The sequence below is a fragment of the Calliopsis andreniformis genome, chromosome 1, assembly GCF_051401765.1.
Source record: "Calliopsis andreniformis isolate RMS-2024a chromosome 1, iyCalAndr_principal, whole genome shotgun sequence".
Classification (NCBI taxonomy): Eukaryota; Metazoa; Arthropoda; class Insecta; order Hymenoptera; family Andrenidae; genus Calliopsis; species Calliopsis andreniformis.
Window position 1 is genome coordinate 15299937 of NC_135062.1, and position 7732 is coordinate 15307668.

The 7732-nt window shown below is 46.9% G+C and overlaps 1 long non-coding RNA gene across 1 annotated transcript; it reads right to left on the reverse strand.

The window, feature by feature from the left end:
• Positions 1 to 666: 666 nt before the first annotated feature.
• LOC143179977 (uncharacterized) lies at positions 667 to 1586 on the reverse strand. The gene is made up of 2 exons (XR_013002052.1): positions 1564 to 1586; positions 667 to 1474 (listed from the first exon to the last, which is right to left on the reverse strand). It is a non-coding gene; the product is annotated as an uncharacterized LOC143179977 (long non-coding RNA).
• Positions 1587 to 7732: the final 6146 nt, after the last annotated feature.

A 7732-nucleotide genomic window follows, 5' to 3' on the forward strand; every position in this document is an offset into this window, starting at 1 on the left:
CCACTTTCCGCGCGATTTCAGTTCTCTGCAAACTCAATTCTCGTCTGTATTGAACGTCACGGCAGCTGACACGATTTGTTAGTTAACAGGGCATAGTCCTCTTTAACCAGCGAGATTAAATTCTCTCTTCAAATACGATGGACAAAAACGTAATCTACTGGCGATAACACAAAGCAGGAAGGATCATAGCCGAGCAACTCGTGACGCGCATAGAATCGCCATTTCAAGGTTCTCCTCACAGCTGCTCTCTTTTTTCCATCGACTTGCTCTCGTTCCTTTTGTGACAGCCCCTTTCGAGGACGAAGCGTGTCAATATCGTAGACACGAGCTACGATTCTCCACAGTTCGACAGAACGTTTTAAAAATGTCTTAATCAAGCGAATAGATGAAAATATAGATGTCAATCCTTGGGCTGACTCTGTCGCAGAATGGGACCTCGACCATAATCAAAAAACGGAGCTTAAGGTGTATCAAGGTCCATAAATGCCCTCTTTTCCTTTCTTTCACTTTATCGTAAAACTAAGACAGTGTCGAGTGTCCCAAAGGACTGCTCACAGTTCCGACAATTCGTCCATCTCCCACAGTCGACGTAGCCCAAATTAATGGTACCATTTTCACGGAAAAGCCACGGACGGATGAATCGTATTTCGTGCACGCGTTCCGCTTCTCACGAGCCCTTGGCCAGGCCGAGGATCGACCCTTCGACACAATTAAAAGAAGGGTCCGCCCTGAACTATTTGGTCCGGCCTACAGAAACATCCTGCCGCGCTCTCATCGACTGGGATTGGACGAAGAAGGGTCTTTTGACATTGGTCCAAATTCCAGGACCATTATTAACACCCTGCTGTTTTTTCCGTCGCTCCCGCTCCTGATGGCTGCTGGCTCGGAACTACTGCAAGGAATATTTCAACGAAGAAATAATAAAAACGACGATTGCATGGAAAAAGGAAGGATCGAAGAATATTTTTGAAGTTAAAAACTAAGAGACAATTAGCTGGCGAAGCAGACTGTGAAAATTGAAGCCCATCGGCTCGCCTACCATCGAAATCGTTAATTAACCGAGGCAGAATTGTCGATTTCATCGTGTTACGTAAATAACGAGCCCGCTGGTAAACAAGGTTTGATAGATGCTTAAAACAAACCCTTAATTGAATTCACACTTAGTCATTCCAGTTCGTTCAGAAACCGACGAGTCATCCGGCACTGATTTTTTCCCGCTTCCCGTGCCCTCTTGTTTCGACCAATTTACCCTGCCGTCGCTATTCCTGCCAATAAGCCTTCGATTACGGGAGGGGAAAAACTATTTCGGCGTTCCACGGTTAATTGAACCTAATTTCGCGATATTCATTCGCTCTCCTTTCCTAGATCCACTTTTTATGAGTTGAGTTCTTGAATCGCCATACTGTTTCTTCAGAAAAGTAAAGTTCCTAATTTATTTCATTTTATTTCTTTTTTGTAGTTGATATTTTAGTATCTAATATAGCCTGTGGAGTGATGCAAGCTTGTCAACGTCACAGTCGTACTATCAAAGCTACTTTTATGCATGCAAGTTACCAACAGTACCATTTCTTTCCCTTTTGCTCGGCATCGTTCGGTTCTTACACGCTCGACAGCTGTTACATTGTGATTTTGCGTATGCTGTATTCTAGAAAGCCTTATCGCGACCGTTGTTCCTTGCCCCCGAGTCGTTACATTATTCATGTTTAATATCATCAAGTATTTCATCCCCTGGACTAAAAGCAGCTAGCCATTGCTGCCCGCGGTGCTAATATTGCCGACATGGGCGTACGCACGGCAACAACTTTGCATGAACAAACGGAAAAGCTTGGGTCAATATTTTATGAGGAAATTCGTTTATTCACATGTGTGTAGCCGTATAATAATTAATAATCAATGATACTATTCTCTAGAAAGCAGTGAAGTGAGGAGAAGTATGTATTATTTTATACCTGCAAATACATATCTTCTCCCATAGCCACCCTCTCCTTTTCCCTTCTCTCTCTTCTCGAAGGTAAACCAACCTCAATTCCTGAATTATTCTTAACATCGATCCTCCATTTAATTACAAGCCGCCAGCCGACAGAGCCTCTCCACGTCAGCAGATCATCCCCAACGATCAGCGCACTCGAGGAGCGGTCACGCGACGCTCGGTAATCCAGATTGCTAGGTCGCAGAAACAGACGAAGCTTTTAATCCAGGGTGTGTCAAAGAAAACGCGGAAATAGAGTCCGCCAACAGAGGGGATGAGGTTGGTCGAAGACCGGGACGCTGTCAGCGTCGCGGCGTCGCCAGGGACGCGTCGCCGTCCCTATATCCCATCGGGCTCGCCCTCGTTCCTCGTCCTCGCTTCCTCTCCCTCGCTTCCTCCCGCCGCTTTCCACCCTCCTCCTTCACAAAAGGGGTTGATGGTGGCTCCGTGGATCATCCACGGCCGCCGAACGCCGACAATACGCCGGAAATTTCAGCGAAACGCTCGCACCCCCGTTGATTTCCGCGGGGAGTACACGCGCTCCGTCCCTCTCTGAAGCGTTCACTTCTTTCGGGGCTCGTCCTCGTCGGCCATCGCTTCGACGGCCACCCTGTCGAAGGGAAAACTCGATACTGTCGGCGGATTATTTTTGGAAAGCTGCCTGGCGAAAGAGACCATTCGGGGGTGGGTTCAGGCTGGGTTTCGAGGGGGTTTGGGGGTGGGTTTGTGTCTGGGAGTTTTTTAGCGACGCTGGAGAGAGAGTTCGACGGATTTTAGGGTGGATGGAATCAGAATTAGTGGAATAGGTATATTGAAATGGTGAATTCTTCTGGAATTGGATTGGGGGAATTAGAAGTTACTGTGTATGTAAGCTGAATTCTTCCGCAAGTGAAATTTTGTGTTATCTACGAAGACAGGGAGTGTAATTCTTTTGAATCGAAACAGACAAGCGTGATTGAGATCCTTGGTGTTCGGGTATTGAAGGAAAGCAGGGGCAAGGTATCGATAAGCGATTTAGATAAGCTGAAAGCAAGTCGACAGAGTCAAAGTCATCGTACTTGGAACGGGCACTGACTGATTTCTTCCTCGACTCTTCGCTTCTTAATTTCCACTGAGTCCTGTTGCAGACAGATTCTAGTGCAATCGTTTCTCCGTGGAAAACAAGCCTAGTTTCCACGGTTCGAAAAAAGAGCTTTACTTCTTAACCTAGTATCACACTAGCATTGACATATTCTACTGATTACAAGCTGTCATATGGTAGAATATATCATACACTGAAAGCAAAACTTATTCCAAAACAGCTATCTTAACATCCATTGAGGTAACACGTAGCTTTCTCCAAAGATCCCCCAATATCTGCAATTCCTCCAATAAACTACCCTACGTCCTCATCCATGGCACAGCCACCCTCGCTGGCCAAGAAGCTCCAGAAGCCCCACGATCCCAGCACCATCAGGGCCTAGGAAATAGGTGCAAGATAATCATCCGAGTTTCAGCACAAAGGGAGAAAGAGGAAGGCCGAGGGAAGAAAGCTGGCAGACAGTCAGATTGCAGAAAGAGAGAGAGAGCGTACCGTGGGGCCAGTTGCAGCGACGGCGGCGGTGGCGGCAGCAGCAACGTCAGCGGCAGCAGCAGGGGTTGCTGGAAGAGAGAGCGCGATAGCTCGAGGGACGAGAAAACGCGGTGGTCGTCCATGGAAGAGTGCGATCGACTCTGGCCAGGGCTGAAAGGAGAAGGAGACCGTGACAGTGGGGGAAGAGAAAAGAGAGGAGAGTGGTGTACGGTGTGCACGGCTCTCCGTCGCGATCATTAATCACATTCTCGTGTCACGGCTAGCACCGCGCCGCCAGGGGTACCATAGTAAGGGTATACGCCAGTGGTATGAGACTACTAAAGGGAGGACCAGGATGCTGCCGCTCTTCTGATCATGAAGACGACCGAGGTGCAGGCTGCCTCCGTGAGCAGCCGACCCAACGGTTACCGTTATCGTTCTGGCCAGGGCAGCGCCGAGGACCCGCGCCAGCGTGATGATACTCCGCTAATCGAATGCCTATCGACTCCCCCCATCGCCACCTTTTGTCTCGCAGACCTTCGGCCTGTGATGGAGAGCTGCGTCGTTCCTTCTAGCTTTGACTAGAGGAGGAAAAGGTAGTATATTTAGTATATTTAGTGTTTTCGAAAGGGAACTACATAGTTTCTTTGCTACTTCATCTTATTATTGAATTTTATAGAAGAGGGTAATGGAACTATGAGCCTGAAATTATTATTTAATGGTAGTCTACTGAGAATAAAATTAGCTATCAAGTGAATGCTCCAGGTTTGGCAATCTTAATCTAGTTTTAAGGATCTCTACTGAGGTTCTTAAAAGTCAGCTCGACACTACCCTCATCTCAGCCCGAGTTCATTTGTCGAATCATTCGATAGGCAATTTAGTGGGAAAGAGAAAGTGCCACTACGCAGATTTCCCGTTAACATTTTGCCTGTAGGGAAACTGGCACACGTCAAAGGGTTTCGGAGTCCTTTCACCGATCCTCCTCAGTCCTGACCGCATGAAAACACCATCGACCAGGGCATTGTTTCGCTTTTAACCCTTTACCCGTGGCCTCCGAAGGAAAGGACGATCATAAATAAGTCAGCGTCGTGCTCCCGCCGCGGGAGGATTTATTCGCATGTGCAGCTACTTTGCAAATTGCCGTGACGGGACGGGAAAGTTAATGGAAGAAGTTGTCTCGTACTCTATTAACGGGAAAAGGTGTCCAGTAGCATTTCCACGGCCATCTCACGCTTTCTGCCTCGATGGGACCTGCTGCGATGGGTAAGACTACCGAGAACTTTGAGAGTATAAAGAGTGTAAAGTGTCTGTTCGTTTGGAAGAGCATAGAGGTTTAAGTATTCCGTAGATTGACAGTGTCAGTAAATTTTGTTCTTAGATAAAGAAAGGGGAAGGCGTAATTGTTTTAAGTAGAATTGGAGGGTGCTAATAACGCTGGACGAATAGCGAAAACCGTATACAAAATTCCAGCCCAACTTCTAATTACTTTGAGATAAGTATCAGAAGACCCTCGCAAATGGCGTGCTCCTGCAGCGACGTCTGAGAGCTCGTCAGTCAAGCCCGTCAGCTATCCCCGGATGTTATCGTGCGCTGTAATAACCTTTGTATTACACTTACCGCGAACTATGATGCTCTCGAAACATCAGGGCGAAAGAAATATGATCTGGATCGTCAGTTCGTTCCACCGACGAGGTTTGGATAGGTGCGGTTGTTGAAACTGTGGAAGCAATTGAGTGGAGGTAATGTAATCTGTAAATTGGTAGGTGTACATTTTTACGCGTTAACAAACATTTATATCTTAGTGCATGATGTTACAGTTATATGAATATCTTTTGAACCTCTGCCTCGTCTTCTAATCCCATATAAAATAACATTCCCGATGAAGCCCAAGTACTAATACATTCAGCAATCACTCCCTGACCTCGCCCTCTGCCTGACAGGACAACCAACATCCGCGTTCCATCAGTATTTCGAATCACACAGAAAAACCAACAACATCCCACTCCCTAGCGCAACCTTCACAGTTCCCAGCAAGTAGATACGATCCGTTTCCCAGTTCTAACCGCGCATTAGATCGTCAGGGGGCGCGGCAGGTACATACACGGGCCCGTGCACCCGATACTCCAACACCGTGCTGCACGTAAGATATTGTTCTCCCGATGAAATTAATAGTGGACTGTAAGCCCCGCCGCGTAACATTAATCCTCACGGTATTAGTGACACCGTGAAGGGCCGAGGGGAGCGAGGGTAGAGGATGGAACGGCGCAGCTCGACGAACGGAACTGGAGGAGCCCGACTCGTGGGAAGGAGACGCGAAGAGATTCGCGTTAGAAGGTTCGAGCTATCCCGGGGCAGGATATTACGTTCGCAGGCTGGCAGACCGAGCGGAAGAAGAGCAAAGGAACGGGACAAGGGGGGTTGGAGGTGCTCGAAGAGACTCTTCAAGTTGTCCACGGAAGGAAGATTTGTGCGGCTCTTCTCTTTCCCTTGTGCCCGCCCCCTTCTGCCTTCCAGCGCGCTGTCCTCCACTCCAGCCACCCCTTTCGCCCCGTCCCGTGGATCTGAAATAAATGGTTATCGCGGATTACCCCGGATGCTGACACGTCATAATGGCGGGGATTCGCCTTAACCCACTGACGCGTCATCGGAGAACGATATTTCTTCATCTGTCGGTCATTATCGCGCGATTAATACCCGAAGACGTTACCGAGCTTTCGCGTACTCTCGAGCATCCTTGAATGCGGTCGTCGGGAGCAGAGAACTCGATGGGAGGTGAGAAGGCGAGGTCCTTCGAAAAGAAAAGCTCTGTGGATAAGTAAGGAAAAAAGCTATCAATCTATAAGTTTACGAATGGACTAGAAAGCTGCCTAAAAGCTGCAAAATTTTCGCGGGGAATAATATCCTGCATATCAGAAATGAAATATACTTAATCGTAACCTGTAATTCTTTCAGAAATATAAACTAACATTTATATGACATGAAGCTCCAAAATAACGACGATTGGGAGTAGTCTCTTAATGTGTATAGTAGTTGACACATATTGGCGCAGTCCTGGTGGCCGTGCTGCAACGTTGACCACGCTGTTAGGTGAAGAAAAACGCGAACCCTGAAGGCGGGCTGGGCCCTGGTAGATATGCATCCAGCTTGTAAACGTTTTTTTCCGCCGCCAGTACAAAGGTTAACGTGCAACCCGGTAGTACCAGGAGAACGCCAGGGATCACGACAGCTGATGGGGACAGAGCTCGAGGGACGATCAATAACATAATACCTCGTCGCCCCGGGTACCACCATGCTATCGCGCCATCAAACGCTCTGGCTGGTTTTCATGTACACCAATCAGCTTATCGTTTGCCTTTTCGTGAACGTGCTTCGTGCTTTTTTCGTTCCAGGATGACCATGAACGCTTTGCCGTCGATTGACGACAGTCCAGAGCCGAGGAAGTTCCTGGCTTGTGTCGCGGTAAGCTGGCACGTGGACAATAGCGTAAAAGTAGGTCAGCTCATTTGTTGAATGCAAATGCGTACAGGTATTAGGAAAAATGGTGTGGAGGTGGGAGTTGCTGTAGTTTAAGTAGGTCTGGGAATTTGTAAAGTGCTGCCAGTGAAGCAGTTAGAGCGATTAGATTTAGAATGTGCTAGTTTTGATCGATGTTGATAGCCACTGTACGATTGACTTTGGGGGTTTTAATGCTTCAGTGAAGCTTGGGTGGTATTCTTGAGGGGACTCGATTTTAAACTGTGCTGCCATCTGGTATCGTACAGTTGCAGTAGATGTCGATAATGTAGTAATCGCTTTGGTATGGTATAGGGTCTGTGAATTTGCAGAAAACAGACTACTGTATATTTGTAGGAAAACTGTGTTTATATAAAAGAATTTCTGTAGTGTCATTAGAAAGGAACAGATGTAGCTTTTCTAAGATTTTACTGCGTCGATGATGCAGAGATCTGCTGTTGGATATCAGATACAGGTTCCTTTCGTACCGACAGAGTAGAAATGACCAAAGTAGTTCGACAAATATTCGAGAAGGGAGCTGGGGAAGAAAGGTTTGAAAAACATCAGTGGTTTCCCCTATATTAGAATCGAGAAATTCCCTACGGTTGACTAGGATTGACAAACAGATAGTGGTTCTTTTAATTTTTTATTTCATTATAAGAATACTTTTTTACAAACTATGGTACAAAATGAACTATTAATAACAATTGTTTTCAAAG